This window comes from Leptonychotes weddellii, chromosome X, assembly GCF_054177405.1.
Source record: "Leptonychotes weddellii isolate Sample4059 chromosome X, ASM5417740v2, whole genome shotgun sequence".
Classification (NCBI taxonomy): domain Eukaryota; kingdom Metazoa; phylum Chordata; class Mammalia; order Carnivora; family Phocidae; genus Leptonychotes; species Leptonychotes weddellii.
In genome coordinates this window covers 74963381-74986750 of record NC_138385.1, presented here as the reverse complement: position 1 = coordinate 74986750, position 23370 = coordinate 74963381, and the positions used below count along the sequence as shown (strand labels likewise).

Here is a 23370-nt window from a genome sequence, read left to right as displayed (position 1 = left end):
GATCATGACCTGAGTCGAAGGCACACGCTTAACGACTGAGCCACCCAGGCGCCCCTAACCAAAGCAATCTTGAAAAAGAACAAAACTAAAGATATCAGGGCACCTGGGTGGCTCAGTTGGTTAAGCGACTGCCTTCGGCTCAGGTCATGATCCTGGAGTCCCAGGATCGAGTCCCACATCGGGCTCCCTGCTCAGCAGGGAGTCTGCTTCTCCCTCTGGCCTTCCTCCCTCTCATGCTCTCTGTCTCTCATTCTCTCTGTCTCAAATAAATAAATAAAATCTTTAAAAAAAAAAAAAAAAACTAAAGATATCACAATCCCAGATTTCAAGATAAATACAAAGCTGTAGTGATCAAAACAGTACGGTGCTGGCACAAAAACACACAGATCAAAGGAACAGAATAAAGAGCCCAGAAATAAACCCATGATTACAGGGTCAATTATTCTACAACAAAGGAGGCAAGAATATGCAACGGGAAAAAGACAGTCTCTTCAACAAATGGTGTTGGGAAAACTTGATAGCAACATGCAAAAGAATGAAATTGGACCACTTTCTAACACTATAGACAAAAATAAACTCACAATTGACTAAAGACTTAAATGTGAGACCTGAAACTATAAAAATCCTAGAAGACAGCACAGGCAGTAATCTCTCTGATATTGGCTGAGGCAACATTTGTCTAGATATGTCTCCTCAAGCAAAGGAAACAAAAGCAAAAATAAACTATTGGAAAAAAATAAAATAAAATAAACTATTGGGACTACATCAAAATAAAAAGCTTCTTCACAGCAAAGGAAACAGTCAACAAAACAAAAACACAACCTACTGAATGGGAGAAGATATTTGCAAATGACGTATCAGATAAAGGGCTAGTATCCAAAATATATAAAGAACTTATACAACTTGCAGAACATTTTTTATACTAAACCACCATTTTGGTAAGAAAAATACACAGTCACATACACACATACACATGTATGCACATACACACATACATGTGTGTTTCTTATTCCTATAACATCTTCAGAATAATTTTTAAAACACTGAGGGTGCCTGGGTGGCTCAGTTGGTTAAGTGTCTGACTCTTGGTTTCAGCTCAGGTCATGATCTCAGGGTCATGGGATTGAGCCCTGAGTCGGGCCCCATGATGACTGGGGAGTCTGCTTGAGATTCCCTCTCTCCCTCTCCCCCCACCCTGCTCCTGCTCTCTCTCTCAAATAAATAAATCTTTAAAAAAAATTTTTTTAGGGGCGCCTGGGTGGCTCAGTTGGTAGAGCGACTGCCTTCGGCTCAGGTCATGATCCTGGAGCCCCGGGATCGAGTCCCGCATCGGGCTCCCTGCTCAGCGGGGAGTCTGCTTCTCCCTCTGACCCTCCCCCCTCTCATGTGCTCTCTCTGTCTCATTCTATCTCTCTCAAATAAATAAATAAAATCTTTAAAAAAAAAAAAAATTTTTTTTAAACTGGTAAAATTGGTAACCTCTGAGGGAAAAAAATGTATGCACATGAACTGACGATAGAAGCAACACATTTTTCAATATAAACCCTTCATACCTTTTGCTTTTGCAACATGTCTATATCATTAACTCAATAAGATTTAAAAATAAATTACTGTCACTGAAATGATAAAATTATTAAAAATAACAGAATTATACAACACACACACACACAAAAAATCCAAATAATCCAATTTAAAAATGGCCAGAAGCCATGAGCAGACATTTCTCCAAAGACATCCAGATGGCCGACAGACACATGAAAAGATGTGCAACACCACTTGGCATCAGGGAACTACAAATCAAAACTACAATGAGATACCACCTCATACCTGTCAGAATGGCTAAAATCAATAACACAAGAAACAACAGGTTCTGGTGAGGCTGTGGAGAGAAAGGACAACCCTTGTGCACTGTTGGTGGGAATGCAAACTGGTGCAGCCACTGTGGAAAACAGTATCATCAAGTCTCCTCTAAAACTTAAAAAGAGGGGCGCCTGGGTGGCTCAGTCGGTTTAGCATCTGCCTTCAGCTCAGGTCATGATCCCGGGGTCCTGGGATTGAGCCCTACATCGGGCTCCCTACTCCATGGGGAGCCTGCTTCTCCCTCTCCGGGCCGCTCCCCCTGCTTGTGCTCTCTCTCTGTGTGTGTCAAATAAATAAATAAAATCTTTAAAAAAAAAAATGAAAATAAAAAGATAATTACCATACAATCCAGTAACTCCACTACTGGGTATTTACCCAAAGAAAACCAAAACACTAATTTGAAAGGATACATGCACCCTTATGTGTATTGCAGCATTATTTACACTAGTCAAGATATAAAAGCAACCTATGTGTCCATCAGTAGATGAATGGAGAGGCGCCTGGGTGGCTCAGTTGGTTAAACGTCTGCCTTCGGCTCGGGTCATGATCTCAGGGTCCTGGGATGGAGCCCCGCATCGGCCTCCCTGCTCGGTGGGGAGCCTGCTTTTCCCTCTTCCCCCCTGCTTGTGCTCACGTGCTCTCTCTCTCTCAAATAAATATTTAAAAAAATAGATGAATGGATAGTAAAGTTGTGGTATATATACACAATAGAATACCACTCAGCCATAAAAAAGCATGAAATCTTGCCATTAGCAACAACATGGATGGAGCTAGAGGGTATTATGCTAAGTGAAATCAGTCAGAGAAAGACAAATACTGTATGATCTCACTCATGTGGAATTTAAGAAATAAATGAACAAAGAAAAAAGAGAGACAAACGAAAAAACAGACTCCTAACTCTAGAGAACAAACAGATGGTCACCAGAGGGGAGGTGGCTTGGGGGGATGGGTGAAATAGGTGATGGGGATGAAGGACGGCACTTGTTGTCATGAGCGCTGAGTAATGAATACAACTGTTCAATCACTATCCCGTACACCTAAAGCTAATAAAACACTGTACGTTAATTCTACTAGAATTTAAAAATAAAATAAAACAAAAAAATTTTTTTTCAAATGGAACCTGGAAATCTGAGAGCAGCTCACCCATGGTATGTCAGGAAATGCTGAATTCCAAATGACCTGATTTGGAATGGAGCTGCTCCTGTTCACTGAGCAGCTGATTTCTAGTCAAGAGCAGGGTGGAACAGAGAGGAGGAAGGCGGGTTTATTTTCTGTAACTAGAAGACTTGACAGGTCAAAGGACCCCCAGCCATTAAAATCTTACCTTGATCTGGTTTGTTCACGGATCCACAGGCCCAGGGAAGATTCCCTGCATGTGGATTTGGAGACAGAGTCCCCCACGCAGAGATTTCTGGAAGTAAAGGGGGAGATCGGCTACCTTTCCTAGAACTGGCCATCACAACGTGCCCCTCTCCCTTGGCAAAGAAAGACCACGTTGGTCTGCTCGTGCAGGGGGTGCTCCCCAGGCTCCCCGCACCCTTCCCCGCCCCACAGACAGCCAGTCTCCCCTCTTCTTACTTCATATCGGGGCCTGAGGCCGAGCCTGATGAGCCCCGAAGTTCCCCCGACTAGGGTGGGGGGCCGTTCACATCCGAGCATCAGCAGGGAGTGCTGCACTCAGAGGAAACCCCAGACGAGAGCAAGACACAGAGGAAAGCTACATGTGTCTATTCAGAATCGCCAAAATGTGGAAACGGCTCGAGTGCCTATTCATAGCGGAATGGATAAACAGAATGCACTACAACTATGTCCGCACGATGGAATATTTTTCGGCCACCAAAAGGAACGAAGTACCCGTACACGCTAGGACACGGATCAACCTTGGAAGCATCACGCTCCGGGAAAGCCAACGACCAAATACTCTATGATTCCATCTGTCTGAAATACCCAGAATAGGCGAATCCATAGGGACAGAAAGAGTAGTGGTTGCCTGGGGCTGGGAGGGGGGTGGGGATAGGGAGTGACAGCTAATGGAATCGGTTCCCTTTTGTGGTGATAAAAATGTTCTGGGGGCGCCAGGGTGGCTCAGTCGTTGAGCGTCTGCTTTCCGCTCGGGTCCTGGGATCGAGCCCCGCGTCGGGCTCCCTGCTCCGCGGGAAGCCTGCTTCTCCCTCTTCCACTCCCCCTGCTTGTGTTCCCTCTCTCGCTGTCTCTCTCTGTCAAATAAATAAATAAAATCTTTAAAAAAAAATGTTCTGGAACTAGATAAAGTTGATGGTTGCACGACACTGGGACTGGACGTAATGCTAACGAACTATACGCTTTAAGGTGATTAAAACAATGCCTTCTGTGTTATGCTGATTTACACACGCACGCACACACACACACCCGTGTGCCTTTTCTGCCTGGGGCTGCAAGGAAGTCTCGCACCCCCTCAGCCCGCCCCCCACGGGTTCCACAGATACCCTCCTGTACCTTCTCTGTTGGCCAACCCTTCCCGCCCCCTGCCCCCCACCCTACCCCCACCCCCCCCACCCCCAATCAGTAGCTATTGTGATTGTGCCGAGTCCACAACGGGGCCGGGCCCAGCCCAGCAGCCTCCCACACCTGACCCGGGGCTATCCCAGGGTTCAGCTGTGGGGACTGATGATCGGCATATTCATCACAGTGATTTTCTCACCTGAATTCCTTGCTTCTGCCTCCTCGCCCCAACCCTCTACTCAGACCTAGAAGGGGAGCTCTGGACAGTCTCCCGGAGACCCCCGGGGCCCTGAGGCCCAGCGGTCAAAGACAATACTTTGTTGAAAACCTGAGCTACGGCCACGGCTCCCAGACCCAAGCCAGCCAGCCTCGGAGGGGGCTGCCCCGCGGGATGGGCCCTCCTCCCAGGGCACAGCCTGGCCTCCAAAGAGGGGCGGTGCGGACCCCATCGGATCCCGCGGCCCAGCTCCGGGGGGTGCCACCAACACAGGCCCTCCGAGGCCCGGCGCCTTCTTCTCTAGCTGGTGTGCCCACCCCGGCTCGCGGTCCCGACCTGTCACAAGCCCCCCTCCCAGGTCCCAGACACCCCAAATCAAGAGCAGGGGTGTCCTGTACGCTTTAGGAGCCTGACAGGTGGCCAAGTCCCCAGAGGAGGCCTAGTGCTGGGGAAGCCACCCTCCCCTCGCCTCGCAGACCTCATTAGGGGGCCCGGCCCTTTGCCCCCCGGGGGCTCATGGGTAAGGAAAACTCTTGTGTGCACCTGAAAGGGTTCCCGGAACTTCAGTGAGGAAGCCGGCGCGCTCCCTGAGGCTCCTGCCCCATCACGAGCAGTCGTTCAAACCCGAGCGGGGTCCACGCCAGGCCCTGCGGCCTTGACCTGGGTTCTGCCAGCGTGGACCGGCCGCGCCGAGCACCTGCGCGCAGAGCACCGGAAGTCCCCGGGAGCCGGTCCAGCCGCGAGACGCCGCGGTCCCCTTGGCAACCGAGCGCACGCGGCCGGTGCTCCGGGATGGGGGTGTGGTGCCCTCTAGAGGCCACGGGGCCGCACGGCCGGGGACGGGGTCGGCACTAGGGGGCTCCTGCGCGCGCCGGAGGCCGGCAGGTGCGGGACCGAGGTGGACGCAGAGGCGAGCCGCTTGTTCAAGGTCGTAGGGAGACGCAGATCGGAGCCTTCCGGAGTCGGCCCTTTGGTATTCCGCTGCCGCTCGTTAAAGAAAGAAACAAAAAACCCTCGCACACTCACACCCGCCCGGAGCTAATGAAGCTGAAGTGAGGGGGCCCCTCGGCGGGGCCCCAGAAATGTATTCACCTGGTCATGTGTATTGCTACAGTTTGCAGAAGTGAACGATTTGAGCTGTAATTAATTAAGGTCGCTCTCTTCCCGCTCTGACCCTCTGTCACACTTCCCCTCTGGTCCTGGAGAGGCCCAGGGCCTTTGGGGTCTGGCTAATACCCCAGTTGGGAGTTGGGAATACATTGAGTGTGCCTTTAATGGGAACTGTTTACATATGCAGTTATTACCGGCCATCCCGGGGTAGGAATGACTTCCGGGAATAATCCCACTGCCCACCTGGCATCATGACATCGAGCACTACAGCAGCTGGGGCGTGGGAGGAGGAGAAATGAGGTTTGAAATGTGCAGAGCGCAAGCTAGTCTGTGGGAAATTCTTCCAATCTCCAAATGCCTCAACTTGTGAGCAGATCAAAACAGAAATTTGTCCTCCCAAGAATATCATCAATAATGCAGTGAATGTAATTGCAAAATCCCTATAAAATGAAATTATTTTTCAGGTGTATCCATATGTAACCAATAGAAACAATTCTGGCATGGAAAAATAAACTGTAACAAATTCTTTTTTCAGATCATACCAAAGGAGAAAGCGATAAATTTTGAATAGAGGTAATAAATAGGTTCTTGGTTTGTTTAATCATCTACTTAATGAAGTGAAGTATATGAACACAATGGGAAAATATTTAAATTTCTTGCTGATTTGACCAAAATACTGACAATGACAAAGATAACAGAAATCTCATAATAGACCTCCACAAGGCATTGAGGTCAAGTGGGCTAATAAGTATTGTTAATTCAGAGTATTTGAGATTGGTCCCTGAACTTGAATCCTTGATATGCCTGAAAATGTACAGCTTTTCTATAAAAGAAACTTGATAGAGGTTTCCCCATATTTGACAGCAGTCCCCCAAATGTATACAGCATTACTAATAACAAATTGAGAAGCCGAAAATTTTCTAAACTATCAATAATGAAAACCAGGGCGCCTGGGTGGCTCAGATGGTTGAGCGTCTGCCTTTGGCTCGGTTCATGATCCCAGGGTCCTGGGATCGAGTCCCCAAGGGACCCCGCTTCTCCCTCTGCCTCTCTCTCTCTCGTGAGTAAATAAATTAAAAATCTTTAAAAAAAAACAATGAAAACCAAATTTCCATCAACTACGCCAGAAGAAAAACAGAATAAGTTATCTTTCTATCCTCTTGCTAGAAAATGATATCACAAAATTGTTGTCATACAAAAAGGTGCTCAAAGAGTCTGCAGCCAAAAATTATAGGGGAAAAGCCTTGTAGGGTGTTGTCAGGCAGTTAACAAAAGTTTATGTCAGTTTTCTGAATTATGTGAGATTTGAGGTATTTCTCAGCCTTTAAAATGCTATGTGTTAGGTGCCTGGCTGGCTCAGTCAGTAGAGCATGTAACTCTTGATCTTGGGATCATAAGTTCTAGCCCCACGTTGGGTGTAGAGATTACTTTTTTTTTTTTTGAGGGTCTTTTTTTTTTTTTTTTAAAGATTTTATTTATTTGAGAGCGAGAATGAGAGACAGCATGAGAGGGAGGAGGGTCAGAGGGAGAAGCAGACTCCCTGCTGAGCAGGGAGCCTGATGTGGGACTCGATCCTGGGACTCCAGGAGCTGAAGGCAGTCGCTTAACCAACTGAGCCACCCAGGCGCCCGAGATTACTTTTTTTTTTTTTTTAATGCTATGTATTGTGTTTTCTTTCTTACTCTAAATAACATCCCTCTCCTACCTAATTCTGTATCCATTCTGTTCTTTTTTTCTCTTTAAGGGCTCCCCCAAATCATAAACTCTTCTTTGTGGATCCACAAAGCATGGATCCACCCTCCCACCCATGTGCACACGCACTCACGTGCACACACACAGACACACTCATCTCACATACACAAGAACCAAGAAGAACCACAGGCTCACGGAGTAAAAAGAGGCCAAGACCCCTTCCCTAGAGACATTTGTGTGCTTTGGAGTAGCTCTTCTTATCGGTAAACAGATGCGGTGAACATAAGTCTGACATCAGACTTCTACTCCAGAAAATACATAGAATCATAAAATGCCCATTGATTTGTTAAAAACTAGATCCGATGAGAATTATTTTTACTAATTAAGCTAATTTTACTAACAAAGCTAATTTTCCTGGGGGCGCCTGGCTGGCTCAGTTGGTAGAGCATGTGACTCTTGAGCTCTGGGTTGTGAGTTCGAGCCCCATGTTGGGTGCAGAGATTGCTTGAGAATGAAATCTTTTTTTTTTTTTAAAGATTTTATTTATTTGACAGAGAGAGACACAGCGAGAGAGGGAACACAAGCAGGGGGAGTAGGAGAGGGAGAAGCAGGCCTCCCGCAGAGCAGAAAGCCTGATGCAGGGCTTGATCCCAGGACCCTGCGATCACGACCCAAGCTGAAGGCAGACGCTCAACAACTGAGCCACCCAGGCGCCCTGAAATCTTTTTTTTTTAAAGCTAATTTTCCCGTTGGTTTCCCCAATGCCTTCCATTCCTTTAATGTCACCCCCAAAGGAATTGCAGAGGACAGTTTTGGGCCATTATTTCGCCATTCCCCTCAGACAGAAGGAGTGGTTTTTCTTCCTTGTTAGCCTCTTGTGTATTTTTAGATTGTCATCATCTGTTATGCAAAAAAAAAAAAATCAAACTTATTTTTTATCTTAATATTTCACGAGCCAAACTTCTTTTGTTCTATTGACATTTGTAGAAAGAGGTTTTTTAAAAGTCTGCTGCTCAGAATAAAGCAGCCACACTTGCAGAGAGGTACCTTGTCCATTTGAATGTGCAGTAATATCCTCCTTGGTAGGGAGCTTCTAGTCCCATGATGGTTTCTTCCTGTCAGGTGGTACTAGAAGAAAAAACATAAGAGGCATAAGGGTATGCCAGATGGTGAAAAATAGGTTTACGGCACCAAAATAGTGTTGTTTTTTATTAAAAACTAGGCTAGTATTGAATGCCAGAAGGTGTGAAACCCAGCTCTGAGTAAGAATCTCCACATTTAGCATTAATCTTGGCCCATCTGAGCCTCCCACCAGGGGAAGCAGAGTGGGCCCACCAGCCTGCCTGGGGGCATTGCTGCTGGGCTGCCCGCACAGCATCCTGGAAGCCCGACGGAGAGCAGGTGGGCCTGCTTCTTGGGAGGGCCAGCTTGGGCTCCCAACCCCTTCCTATCCCTGTGCCCACCGCCATCACACCGGAAGTTCTCGGCTAGTTGCTCTCTGGCTCACCCACTTTCTTTCATATTGGATTCTGAAATCCAAGAACCCATAAGGCTGGATCCTGGACCTCCAAGAAGTTCTAGGCTTCTTCAGCATCAATGAAGGTAATAGCTATCTCCAAAAGTGTTCCCAGAACCCTTAGTGGCCAGTGTCCCTCAAACATTCCAACTTAAGGGAAACCAGCATCTGAGAGGGTTAGGCTCCTCACCAGGAAAGTCCTTATTTACCTCCATCACCACACTCTGAGACAGTTAGCTTTTGCTACAAAACAATCCACCACCAAACTTAGTGCCTTAAGATACCAACTTTTTTTTTTTAGAGAGAGAGAGAGAGCACGCAAGCGAGGGGGGAGGGGCAGAGAGAGTGAGAGAGAGTCTCAAGCAGACTCCACACTGAGCATGGAGCCTAATGCAGGGGGCTTGATCTCAGGACCCTGAGATCATGACCTGAGCCAAAATCAAGAGTCAGATACCTAACCAACTGAACCACCTAGGAGCCCCATCCAACTCTTGATTTAGCTCTTGATTCTGTGGACTGGCAATCTGGGCTTGGTCCACTGATGCACGTGGTTCATGCCCATGTCTATAGTATCCACTGCCAGGGTGGCTGGGACAGGTTGGTTTGGGATGGCCTCAGCCGGTCAGATTGTCTTTCTCCCACATGGTCTTGGCATCCCCCAGCAGGCGAGCCTGGGTCTGTTCATAGGGAGGTGGCTGGGTTGCAGGAGAGCCAACAGAAACAGCAAAAATGCTCAAGGCTTCTTGACACGCCTGGACCAGGCATGACGTTTGGTATTCGGATTGGTCAGAGCAAGTCCCAAGACCAGGTTCAAGGGCTACACCTCTTGATGGGAGGAGCTGCTCTGCACTGAGGAGGGTACAGGTACAGGGAGGGTAATAATTGTGGCCATATGTTTTCTTTAAATATTTTATATTGTGGGGCACCTGGCTGGCTCAATCGGTAGAGCAGGCAACTCTTGATCTCGGTGTTGTGAGTTCAAGCCCCACATTGGGCGTGGAGCTTACTTTAAAAAAAATTTTTTTTTAGTATTGTGGTAAAATATACATAACATCAAAATTACCCTTTTATCCATTTTTAGGTGTACATTCAAGTGGCATGAAATACATTCACATTGTACAACCATCACCACCATTCATTTCCAGAGCGTTTTTTAAATATACTTTTAAAAAATGCTATCTTTTATTCATTTAGCATTTTTGAGTTAGTATAGGACCATTTCTTTTCACTGCCTCAAAAAATCCTCTGTTTTCTGCCTATTTATCCCTCTCTCTCCCCCAACCCCTGGTAACCGCCATCTTTTTACTGTCTCCGTAGTTTTGCCTTTTCCAAAATGTCATATAGTTGGAAGTATACAGTATGTAGACTTTTCAGATTGGCTTCTTTCACTTAGTAACATGCATCTAAGTTTCCTCCATGACTTTACATGGCTTGACAGCTCATTTCTTCTTAGTGCTGAATCATATTTTACTGTGTGGATGTACCACTGTTTATCCACTCACCTACTGAAAACATCTTGGTTGCATCTAAGTTTTGGCAATTATGAACAAGCTGCTATAAACATCTGTGTGCACGTTTTTGTGTGGACATAAGCTTTCAAAGCCTTTGGATAAATACCAAGGAACGCATTTGCTGGATTATATGGTAAGCCTATGTTTAGTGTTTTTTTTCTTCACACTTTTTTAAAAGTAGGGGCACCTGGGTAGCTTAGTCAGTTAAGCGTCTGCCTTCAGCTCAGGTCATGATCCCGGGATCGAGCCCCATGTCGGGTTCCCTGCTCAGCAGGAAGCCTGCTTCTCCCTGTCCCACTCCCCCTGCTTGTGTTCCCTCTCTCGCTGTGTCTCTCTCTGTCAAATAAATAAATAAATAAATAAATAAATAAATAAATAAATAAAATCTTTAAAAAATAAAAAAAATAATCTCTATACCCAATGTGCAGCTTGAACTCATGACCCCAAGATGGAGAGTGGCACGCTCCACCAATTGAGCCAGTCAGGCCCCCTACCTATGTTCAGTTTTGTAAGAAACTGTCAAACTACTTTCCAAAGCCGCTGTACCATTTTGCATTCCCACCAGCAATGAATGAGCGTTCCTGTTGCTCCACATTCTCACCAGCCTTAGGTGTTGTCAACTCCAGAATTTTTCATCATCCCAAACTCAGACTCTGTACAGTGACTGCCCCTTTCCCCTTCCTCAGCCTCTGGCACCTCTATTCTACTGTCTGTTTCTATGAGTTAACTATTCTAGATACCTCATGCAACTGGAATTGTGGCCTTTTTTTTTTTTTTTTAATTGTGGCCATTTTGGAAAACAATCTGTCACCTACTCTTAGAACGGGGCTCCAGATTCTTCATCATCTACTTCTGTCCCACATGCTGGGTGTGGCCTTCCTTCCCAGAGTCACGTGTGCGTGTAATCTCCAAGATGCCTGGTCTCCTAGGGTGTGGTGGTGGCCGATCTTATTCTGCCTGAAGCTCAGGGTTCAACTTGGACTTGGGAGTGGTGGTCAGTGCCCCAGGCAACTTAGCACAGACTTGCTCAGGCCCCTCTCTCTGTCCCCCCCCTTTTTAAAAGATTTTATTTATTTATTTGTCAGAGAGAGAGAGAGAGATCACAAGCAGGGGGAGCAGCAAGCGGTGGGAGAAGTGGGCTCCCCACTGAGCAAGGAGCCCAGTGTGGGGCTCGATCCCAGGACCCTGGGATCATGACCTGAGCCGAAGGCAGATGCTTAATTGACTAAGTCACCGAGGCATTCCCCTCTCTGTCCCTTTTGTGTCAGTCCTCTCACACTCCAGGGGGCAGGCATGATGCTTCTGACAGGCCCTGGCTGGCTGGGTCATGGGGGGAGTCAAGAGCTCCTCTAGCTGCCCAGACCAACTGCACTTTCCACACCCATGCGCCATCTCCCTGAGCTCAGCTAGCAGGCAGCAATGTGGCTGGCCTCTGCCACCCGGCGCCCTGGGCACAAAGGTGTGGAGACCCCAGGGAGGGAACACTTGAGATGCCCCTCCTTTTCATTGATCTTCAAACCCCCTATGATAACAGTGTTAGCCCCCAGCCTAGGACAGGAGAGGTGGAAGGGAAGGGAGAGAGAGGAAAAGCAGAATGAGGGGTGTGTGGTGAGGAATGAACCTTGCTCAGAAAAAGGGGCAGCCTTTGCCTTCAGCTCCTGGGAGGTGATCTCAACCTATGGAAAGTCTTGCCTGGCAAGAGTGTCTTTGGTTCCAAGGGGGCCTTGGACCACACCAGATAGTGTAACAATGTGATTTACGGTGGGATCTTTGGGTCCCACAGGCTCAGCTCAGCCTCCAGGGAGGGTGGGGGTGTTGTGGGGGGGGAAATCAACCATGAGTATACGACTGACCTCCAGTAAACACTCTGGACACCGAGGCTCGGCTCAGGTGAGCTTCCCTGCTTGGTGATACTCCTATGGATTGTCATTCATAGTTGCTGGGAGGAGTTAATGCTGTCCATGATACCACCAGGAAATGACAATTGGAAGCTCTGTGTTTGGACCTTTCTGGACTGTTCCCTGTGTCTCTTCCCTTAACTGATTTTAATCAGTATCGTCTCACTGTAATAAATTATAACTGTGGGTATAACAACTTTCAGTGAGTTCTGTGAGTCTTTCTATCAAATAATCAAACCTGAAGGTGGTCTTGGGGACCCCCCAACTCTGCAGTTGGTGTGAGAAGTGTGGTCTTGTAGACTGTTGCCTAGTTTTACAAGAGGGTACACAGATGGAGAGTGCTATCATGTTAACAGTAAATGCAAGAATAATGGTCATAACGCCCTCAGTCAGATGGAGCATGGGGATGCTTCTGGAAGCTGCCCAAGGAGAATCACAAGTTCAGTTCAAACTTGTGTTGGTTGGTGATGATGGTGCTGGAAAAACGACATTCGTAGAACATCATTTGACTGGTGAATTGGAGAAGTATGTGACTACGTTGGAGGTTGATGCCCATTGCCTTGTGTTCCACACCAGAAGAGGACCATTGAGTTCAATGTATGGAATCCAAGAGGTCAGGAGAAATTTGGTAGACCAAGGAGAGATGGCTGTTATATATGAACCCAGTGTGCCATCGTAATGTCTGATGTAACATCGAGCATTACTTCCAAGGGTGTGCCTCACTGGCATAGAGATTTGGTACAAGTATGTGAAAACATCCCCATCACGTTGGGTGGCATCAAAGTGGGTATTAAGGACAGGAAAGTTAAGGCAAAATCCATCATTTTCCATCGAAAGAAGAATCTTCAGTACTATGACATTTCTGCTAAAAGTAACTACAAACTTTGAGAAGCTCTTCCTTTGGCTTGTTTGAAAACTAACTGGAGACCCTCACTTGGAGTTCGCGGCCATGCCTGTTCTTGCCCCACCAGAGGTTGGCACGGACACAGTTCTGGTAGTGCAGTATGAGGCTGGTAGAGGGGGGCCCCCACAGCGTGCCCAGAAACACCATCCCCACATGTACCAGATATCTCTATCCTTCTGCGGCTGGTGCGCAATTTCATGGCACCCACGCCAACCACAGGTTGGCGGCTCTCTAATGCATGTGCCTTCTGCCAATTAGACCACCTTTATTTTAAGTGCCTAATAGGAAGAGACACATTTGGTTTCAAAATCCATTTGCATTACAATAAGAAATTTCAACATCTCACCTGTTCACTAAAGGAAGGGCTGCTAGATGCTTTAAATATAATTCCAACTGTTGCACAATTTTAAATGGATGATAAAAAAAAAGTCAATTGCTTACCTGTGCTAACAAAGTTTCTCCTCAATGGTGACTATCAAGCATTCAAGTGTTAATCATCAAAAAGTCTAGATCAGGAATTATGTGTGGCCTCTGCAAGCATTAAACCTCATATAAAAAGTTAAGTTGATGAAAGCAAACTGTGCTAGATTGATTAAAGCCCACCAATCCCTCCCATGCTCCTTTGCACTGTGTAGTAGGTCCTCCCACGTCTTCCTCCCATCTAGGAGCCCGGCTATTTCTCCATCCCCCCACCCGAGAGTCTGGGCTGGCCCTGTGACCTGCTTCTGCCAATAGAAAGAGGTGGATGTGACTTGGGGCTCCCACAGTTAAGACAGGAAGCTTGAGGCTTCTGCCTTGATTCCCTTAGAAGGTTCGGGTTGCTACGTAAGAGTCCATCTAGCCTACTAGAACAGGAGAAGCCATGGAGGAGAAGAGACTTGAGGTGTCCTAGTCCACAGCCAGACACGCAAGTGAAGCCATCTTGGACCTTCTAGCCCAGCTGAGCCTCCCTCTTGAATGAGTCCAGTCAAAACCCGCAGAGAAAGTGCCCGGCCAAGTGAGCACAATCATGACAGAGCATGGACCATTGCTGTTTTAGGCCAGTACACTTTGGGGTGGCTTGTTACACAGCAAAGGCTAACTAAAACACAAGCTCAATTTATCATTAAAAAAATGAAAGGATAGGGGCACCTGGGTGGCTTAGTCTGTTAAGCCTCTGACTCTTGATTTTGGCTCAGGCCATGACCTCAGGGTGGTGGTATCGAGTCTTGCCCCGGGCCCCACACTCAGCTTGGAGTCAGCTTGAGATTCTCTAACTCTCCCTCTGCCCCTCCCCACCCTGCTCTCTCTCTCTCTCAAATAAATAAATAAATCTTTAAAAAAAAAAATGAAAGTATAAGAACAGGAGGGGGAAGTGGGTGGGGAGAGAGATGAAACAAAATTGACCCTACCTTGATAATTGTTGAAGCTGAGGATTATCTACTCATCTGTTTTTTTATATGTGTGAAATTTTCAGTAGTATAAAGGAGAAAATAAAGGAAGGGTTGTGAAGACTTCATTAGGAAATTGTATATGCCTGCTGGGTATTTAACACCATTTTTAATAGTTTATATTTCATTTTCTTTACATGATTGCATAATACACACAATGAAATCATTCTTTCCTCCACCAGGCCCCATTTCGACTCTCCAAATACTCTCCAGTTCACCCCAGGAAGTCATTGGGATGTTATATAATATAAATTTTCTGGGTGTCTCATGAGGTGAATAAGGATGAGGAGCCTGGTGTGACCCCACATCCAAAAACCTTGCCAAAGGCAGCTGGCGCCCCCAACAGAGCTCCAACAGGGCAGGCGCCCCTGGCCCCCACCCCTCCATCCTTCCCGGAGTGGGAGGAGCCGATGAGGAAGGCCCGCCTCCCGGCCCGCCCGCTCGGCTCTCCGGCCCGCCCTCCTGCCCACGCTCGGGCTCCGGCAGTGACTGTGCCCAGGCCCGCCTGCCGGATAGCGCGCGCCCCGTCCTCGGGGTGGGAGTGAGGGTGCTGGGAGGGGCCGGAAAAGGCGGGCCAGCCTGAATTACGAACCGCTCCAAACCATCCGGGGAGGGGCCAGAAGCTTCTCTTAGACCGATCAGGCAGTCCTTCCAGCCCCTCCTCCAGCCTTGCGAGGGGACGGGTGGTGGGCGCACCGCCGTGGGTTCCCAGTCGCCCTGGGACGCCCCCGCTTTGGGGAGCGGGGAACCTCTGCCCCTCTGAGTCACACTCTCCGGGAGCCCCGGCACCCCTGAGCTCCGATTCTCGACGGCTGTACACCCGCGTGCAGCCCCGAAGTGAAGGGGTGACGGAGCGCGGCGTCGAGAGCCGGGGGCGGGACCAGCGCTGTCCCCGGCGGGGCGCCGGGCGGCCGGGGAGGTTGGGGGGGGTGGCGCGGCCCGGGCCCGGCCGTGAGCGCCCCCCCGAGGCCGTCTGGAACCCGATTTTCCACCGCCTTATCGATGCCGTCCCGCTTCCTAACGTCGTTTGGAATGACTGATGCGAGCTCTCGGGCCTCGAAGCCACTGTCCCAGGAAGCCCTCTTTCCTTGCAAGGGCGCCCAGACCTCGCGGCGCGAGCGGGGAGGGAGAGAGGGAGGGAGGAGGGAGAGAGGGAGGGAGGAGGGAGAAACGGGGGGTGGGGGGAGGCGGGCAGGGGGGAAGGAGGGAGAGGAATGAATTGCATTGGCCGGTCGCATCCGCAGCGGATGATGCTGACACCCTCGGTGCGGCCCCCTCCCCCGGGGCCGAGCGCTCCGCTTCCCCACGCCAGGCTGCCGACAGATGAGCACACAGCACGCGGACCAGAACATCAACAAGGCTATTTTATTACTTCCTTATTTATTTATTTTTTTGCACACTAATTAATAAATAAACTCCTGCACCGGAAAAGAAAAAAAAAAGGCAGCAAGCCAGAATCCAAACATCCTCTCGGTTGCCATTTGGTTATGTAAGAAGGAGGAATTAAGGCTAGTTGGCGGTAAAGAATTCCTCCGATGCCACGCTCCAAATCAGAGCCCCTGCAAGGCCTTAAATCAAAAGGGAAAGCGGGCACCAGCAGCAAGCACAGAAAGTGGGGCAGAGTTCTGTCAGCAGCTCACGTAATGCTCCTGCTCCTAAGGGGACGATTGTCACATGTCGCAGAATTAGGCCCCTCTGAAAGCCACCAGCCCTCCACACCCCCTCCTAAGGCCACCGCCCCCCCTCCCCCCGCCTCCCCATTCACTTTCTGAGCAGTGCCGGGCTCCCAGGCCCCCGCCTCTACCCACCGTGGCCAGGGGTGCTGGGGCAGGGAGCAGACACCTGCCCCCAAGGTACAGGGCCACCAGAGTCTCCTCACCCAGGAATTTAGGATTGGGATGGAGAAAGGGAAAATATATCTATGAAGAGCAGAGGCCGTTCGGTGTAAACAGGGGAGCTATGGAAGGCCGTAGGCCTGAGGAGGCAGAGGGAGCAGTCTGCGAGCAGAAAAGGCCAAGGGAAGGAGGGAGAGAGGGAAGAGAGGAAGGGGGAGACCAAGCATAAAATGCTGCTAGCACTGAGAGGGGCAGGCCGCAGGTATTCTGCTTATGCTCGCGGCTGCCTTCTCGGCCGCCTTTCTGAGCCCCACTGCAGCTCCCCGCCCGCCCCCCATCTTCCGTAACAATAATCCCTGCCTTCTGGTTCGCCAGGCACCTGTGACCGCTAAACTTCTGAAGTCCAATGAGGTCGAAACTTCTGTTGCTTGGAGTCAACGGGCTTCTAAATAATATGCCTTCAAATCAAAGCTTCGTTTCTCATTTTACTTTAAAAACATAGATTTTGGGGGGGGCTTCTGGGTGGCTCAGTCGTTAAGCGTCTGCCTTCGACTCAGGTCATGATCCCAGGGTCCTGGGATGGAGCCCCACGTTGGACCCTCTGCTCAGCGGGAGGCCTGCTTCTCCCTCTCCCACTCTCTCTGCTTCTGTTCCCTCTCTCGCTGTCTCTCTCTCTCTCTCTCTCTGTCAAATAAATAAATAAAAAGATTTTTAATTTATTTGTCAGAGGGAGAGAGCACAAGCAGGGGGAGTGGCAGGCAGAGGAGGAAGCAGGCTCCTCACTGAGGAGGGGAGCCTGATGTAGGGCTCGATCCCAGGACCCTGGGATCATGACCTCAGCCGAAGGCAGACGTTTAACCGACTGAGCCACCGAGGCCCCCTAAAAACATAGATTTTATTTTTTAGAGTTCACAGCAAAATTGGGAGGAAGGTACAGAGAGTTCCCATATACCCTCTCTCCCCGCCACATGAACAGCACCCCCACTTAACATCCCCCACCAGAGCTCACATTTGTTAAGCTGATGGACATACATTGACACATCATAATCACCCAGAGTCTGTAGTTTACCTTAAGGTTTATTCTTGGTCTTGTACAGTGTTGTACATTCTATGGGTTTGCACAAATGTATAATTGTTACTGATCGACCTGTCACAGCCACTCACTCAGGAAACAAACGGGTGAGCCCTCGCACAGCCCTGGCCACCTGCTCCGTCCAGGGGGATCCTGGGGAGATTGGGGGCTGGACAGGTTTGCCAACGCCCTTGCCAAACAAACTCGGATAAATTCGCCGCAAGAGAAGTCAATAACTCCAGAGATGAGGGTTTGGAAGGGAGAAAGGGAGAAATTTATTTCGGTTGCCAGCAATGGGGGGTGGTGGCAGGCTCAAGCGACCTCTCCACCTGCAAGATGGACACCTAGAGTTTTGTAAAGAGAGGTTTGGGGGATATGTGCAAGACAGCAGGCAGGGAGCGCGTGATCACACGTGGGGGTCAGCATGTGTTCAGCCCATGATCATGGGCCAGGAAGAGGACGTGTGGGGTGTGGCCTCCGAGGCATTCCGTCGGTATCAGAACTTTTCTGGTCTGGTGGTTGGAACGCTCCAGTCATTGCAAAACATTTTCGTCAATGCCTCAAGAAAGTGTGATAAGAAATAAGCACAATGGGTTTTAGTTAGAGCCTGAGTTAAGCGGGCTTGTCTATTTCTGGTTTTAATTGGCGGGGTCTATAGTTGAGCAACAGGGCTCACTGACATAATGACACGTATCCACCATGATGGTATCATACACACTAATTGCATTGCTCTAAAAATCCTCTGCACTCTGCCTATTCTTCCCTCCCCCTAAGCTCTGGCAACCACTGATCCTTTTACTGTCTCCATAGTTTCGTCTTTTTCAGAATGTCATAGAGTTGGACTCATGCGGTATGGAGCCTTTTCAGATTGGCTTCTTTCACTTAGTAATTCAATTTGCTTTTTTTTTTTTATTAGTTTCAGAGATTGAGTTCAGTGATTCATCCATTGCATAGAACACCCAGTGCTCATTCCATCAAGTGCCCTCCTTAATGCCCATCCCCCAGGGACCCCATCCCCTCCCACCCCCCCGCAATCTGCTTTGATGGTAGAAGTTTCCTGTTGACATTTTCCCACCCTCTCTCTCGTTTGGCGGACACACTACGTCATACCTTCCAACTGAGGGAAAAAGCTTATTTGGGGCCTCCCAATAAATTGGAATCAAATATTTTCCCTTTGGGAAAAGGGAAAATCACAGCAACTGAGTCCTGGAACCTAGAAATCCCAGCATTTCTCGTTTTAGCCACAGTCCAACAGGTCTAAAGCGTTCTCTGACTTCATTTTCCAGAGCAGGGATGTTTAAGACCTGGGGACACGTGTTCTGAATGGTGGCTGCTTCACCCAAGGATTGGGCAAGCCCCTGAGCCTGGCATCCATGGAACTGTCCCTAAGGGCTGCTCTCCTCACTCCGGGCGGCACAGTCCCATCTGCAGTAAGTAGATGCCCAATAATGCTCTGCATCGAGGCAAAACCATGAGGGCCTGTTTCAGGAGCACTTGCAAAGACTTTTGCCCCTTTTCCCCGGAGGTCAAGAGCATCATGCTACTGACACCCTTAATCCCCACACTGACCTTGTGCCATTCTCCCATCACCTATAATAATGACAGCAATAGCAGGGGCCATTTACGGACTGCTAATTATATGCCAGGCACCTTGCTAAGCACTTTATACGCATTTATTTAATCCTCCCAACCTAATGAGGTCGTATCCCCCATTTTATAACCGAAGAAGCTGAGTCACAGGAAAATTGTTACACGCTCAAGATCACACAGCTTAGAAGTGGCCTACCCAGGATTTGAATCCAGAGAGTCTAGTTCCAGGGTTCAACGGTGACCCAGTGTGTTGTGATGGGGGAAGATATTAGTTATATGTTGCTGTGTGCATCAAATGACTTCAAAACTTAGTGGCTTAAAATAACAGACAGTTATCATGGCACACAGTTTCTGAGGGTCAGGGATCTGGGTGTTCTGGCTCAGAAGGTCTTGGGGGGTAAGGCTGCCATCAGGCTATACTCTCCCAAGACTTGACTGAACCTAGAGGATCTGCTTCTAAGCTTATTCGTGTGGCTGTTGGCAAGAGGCCTGAGTTCCTTACCACATTGGCTTCTCCCATAGGGCTGCTCTGGACAAGGCTTCCGCCAGTGTTAGGTACTGAGAGGGAGAAAGAGACAGATACTGAGAGATGAGCCACTCTACCTTTTATGACCTAGTCTTCCAATCACACATCATCACTTCTGCCTTCTATTTATTAAGCCAACCCACACTCAACGAGAGGATCACACAAAGGCATGTATACCAGGAAGCAGAGATCACTGGAGGCCATCTTGGAGGCTGGCTACCACAGCTAAGCAGGAAAAGGACCTTGCCCTCCAAAAATCCTAAAGCCTGCTTTAGAGGTGATAGCAAAAAGCTACCGAGCCCTGTGCAAATGTTTGTCGCCACTCAACGCGCCCTTCCCCTGTGTCTGACACATTTCACCAGGCACTATGGAGAGAGGTAGACTCATCTAGAACATGAGCTCTGTGAGGTCAGGCTCTCCATCTTCGACAACATACGGTTGTCAGGCTTCCATGAATATATATATATATTTTTAAAGATTTTATTTATTTATTTGACAGAGAGAGACACAGAGAGAGAGGGAACACAAGCAGGGGGAGTGGGAGAGGGAGAAGCAGGCTTCCCGCGGAGCAGGGAGCCCGATGCGGGGCTCGATCCCAGGACCCTGGGATCATGACCTGAGCCGAAGGCAGACGCTTAACGACTGAGCCACCCAGGTGCCCCTCCATGAATATTTTTAATTGACTGACACTCTAAAAAAGTAAAAGATGCGCTCACTGCTCTTAGGAAGTTCACAACCTAGTTTTAAAGCAATTACATTTTATTTGCATACCTTTTGTGGTAAAATATACATCACCTAAAATTTCCACTTGAACCATTTTTCAAATGTACCATTTAGTGGCATCACCATCCACCTCCAGAACTTTCTTATCAACCCAAATTGAAAATCTGTGTCCATTAAACAATAATTCCCCATTTCCCTCTCCCACCCCACCCCTGGCAACCACTTTTCTGCTTTCTATGAGTTTGGTAAACTCTGGGTACCTGATACAAGGAGAATCATACAATATTTGTCCTTTTGTGTCTGGTTTATTTTAGCCTAAGTTCTTCAAAGCTCATCCATGTTGTAGAATGTGTCAGAATTTCCTTCCTTTTTAAGGCTGAATAATATTCCATTGGATGTGTATGCCACATTTTGTGTATCCATTCATCCATCACTGGACGTTCTGGTTGTTTCCACCTTTGGGCTATCGTGAACAATGCTGCTAGGAACGTGGGTGTGCAAATCTGTTTGAGGCCCAGCTTGCAATTTTTCTGGGGATGTACCCTCAAATGGAATTATTGGATCATATGGTAAGTCTATGCTTCATTTTTTTTTTTATGTCTAATTATTTGAGGAACCACCATACTGTGTTCTTAACAACCTAGTGTTAACAAACACTATTGTTTTAGGGCCCCCATGCTAAGCCCTTTACACACTTTCTCTGAAACCAGCACTGCAAGGAAGTGTTATTACGCTCACTTTTCAACCGATGAGTTCATTTGCTCGGTATCACACAACTAGTTGGAAGACACAGTCAACACAGGTGGATCGCTTAGCAAGGCAAAAGGCTACAAATCCAGTTCAATAAAACACAAATTCAGTGCAAGAAACTGGAGGCCACGGAGTGTGGTTGTCTGTGGAAAGTTTCCTACAAGTAAGCGGTGAACCAAAATTTTGAGGATGGTCCATGCTCAGGCATCCGGTGGAAAGCTAGGAAAACATGTGGCTGCAGAACAGGAGGGCACAGACTTGCTTTGAACCCTGAGGGTCTGTGTGTGATTCTCTTATTTGCGCTTGCCAGGGCCTCTGTACAGCATCTCTATCCAGAGAGACTTTTAAGAACTCTCAGCTGAGCGGCTTGTCCTAGAGCCTTAACTCCGAGCTGTCTCTTGCTCCGGGTTCCCTCAGAACTGGCCGCCTCCGCGTTACTCAGTAATTACATTGGAGAGGTCAGCTAGAATGGGCTGTGTGTTGCCTCTAAAATCCGAAATGACACCGTAGGGGAGCATCATTTGCCACCCCAAAATATGTCTCTTTGGCATAAGGATCCTGATAGGCAGATTACTTTCAAGGAACTGCCAAGTGAAGCTCAGAAAAAACAGTAGATGGTACCCTTTTGTTAGAGAGGTTTACAGGTGCAAGGGAAATCTCCATTCGCAAGCGTGTCTCTCTGGCGGTATCAGGAAGAGGGGAATGACTCTAAATCTCTAGAAATTCATCAATGGAGAAGGCCATGACTTAGATCTGCATAGCCACCTTACCCTTGTTGACTGTGCTTTTTCAGATCAGCTCCCGTAACTGACTCCCCATGCCCAACATCTTTTGTTTTTTGTTGGAGATGGTATTTAAGGGGACGGCTTCTGCCATTTTGGGGAGTTACTCAGTTTTCCTGGGTGTCTCTCGTGTATACGGGAGGTGTGCAAGTTATTAAATTTCTGTTTGTTTTTCTCCTGTTACTCCATCTTGTACTACAAGGGGGTCTCAGCCAAGAGCCTAGAAGGAAAGAAGGGAACATTATGCCACTGTTTCAACAGGAAACACTGTGCCTTTTTCTTGATGGTAAGTGGTACGAGGTGTTCCAACTCATGTTTCACTTTGGAGGTGGCATCCCCCTGGCTCCCTAGAAACTTCCTCCAGGTGGTGGAAATTTCTGTAGTTGAATAGTGAATCCAGTTTTGAAGTAGCGATCAGAAAGGCAAATGAAGGGGGCTCAATTGTTAAGCGTCTGCCTTCGGCTCAGGTCATGATCCCAGGGTCCTGGGACCGAGCCCCGCGTCAGGCTCCCTGCTCCACGGGAAGCCTGCTTCTCCCTCTCCCACCCCCCCTGCTTGTGTTCCTTCTCTCGCTGTCTCTCTCTCTCTCTGTTGAAAAATAAATAAAATCTTAAAAAAAAAAAAAAGGCAAATGAAGGAAGAGAATGGCATTCGAGGCAGAACAAGGGCAGAGACGCCGTGACACAGACAAGCCGGTTACAAATGATTTACCAAGTCGATGTATGAAGAGAGAACAAGGATGGTTCACTTGGAGGGCTCATGGGACTCAGGATATAGTTGCACTCGTGGCTGAGATTTATCACGGTGAAGGGACACAAAGCCCAATCAGCATAGGGAAAAGGTGTATGGGGCCAAGTCCAAGAGATACCAGGCGTAAGCTTCCAACACTCTTTTTCCCGGGGAGTCACACAGGACGTGCTTAACTCTCCCCAGCAATGTGTAGTGATGACATGTGTGAAATGGTGTCTACTGGGGAATCCCATTAGAGATTGGGCACTTAGGGGGGCTGCTCATGTGGGCACACTTTGCCGGGCATGTACCCACATTCCTGTCTCCCAGAAAGAAAGCAGGAGTTCGGCACGAACCCCACTGTTTACATAAAGCATGTAGGCACAGTGAGCCACTCTCATCAGGTAGGGAATGGTGGGAACCCTCCCCAAATCCCGATTCCCAGGCACCAGTCAAGGGCCAACCTGGGCAGCAGGCCTTTCTAAGGAGAAGCAGTCAGGCCTGCCGTGTTAACCCCTTTTTGCACAGCATGAATCCCACAGAACGGCTTGGATAGGTCCACGAGGGAGATCCACGAGGGAGATGCACGAGGTGTTCGTCACAGTGCCATTTGTGGGGACAGGGACGCCCAGGCATCCTGGGCGTTTGTCACAGGGACAGGGTTTGTGGTTCAGGATGGTGGAGGCGTACCCTGGCATATCACGCAGCAATTAGAAGCAATGGATTATATGTACACATAGTGAC

At 48.4% G+C, this 23370-nt stretch overlaps 2 long non-coding RNA genes and 1 pseudogene across 3 annotated transcripts in view; 1 reads left to right on the top strand and 2 right to left on the bottom strand.

The window, feature by feature from the left end:
- The window catches only part of LOC145717870 (uncharacterized), a 20752-nt gene extending 15501 nt beyond the window's left edge, over nucleotides 1-5251 (bottom strand). Inside the window, exon 1 of the long non-coding RNA XR_014141359.1 lies at nucleotides 5102-5251. This is a non-coding gene — a long non-coding RNA (uncharacterized LOC145717870). The remainder of the gene's footprint in view (nucleotides 1-5101) is intronic.
- Nucleotides 5252-12685: 7434 nt separating this feature from the next.
- On the top strand, nucleotides 12686-13447 carry LOC102750634 (GTP-binding nuclear protein Ran-like; annotated as a pseudogene).
- Nucleotides 13448-17480: 4033 nt separating this feature from the next.
- LOC115942662 (uncharacterized) overlaps nucleotides 17481-23370 on the bottom strand; it is a 16643-nt gene continuing 10753 nt past the window's right edge. Inside the window, exons 3-4 of one of the 2 annotated variants that reach the window (XR_014141498.1) lie at nucleotides 19619-19674; nucleotides 17481-18085 (exon numbers count right to left, since the gene is read on the bottom strand). This is a non-coding gene — a long non-coding RNA (uncharacterized LOC115942662). The remainder of the gene's footprint in view (nucleotides 18086-19618; nucleotides 19675-23370) is intronic. The other variant, XR_004077266.2, reaches the window with a different exon arrangement.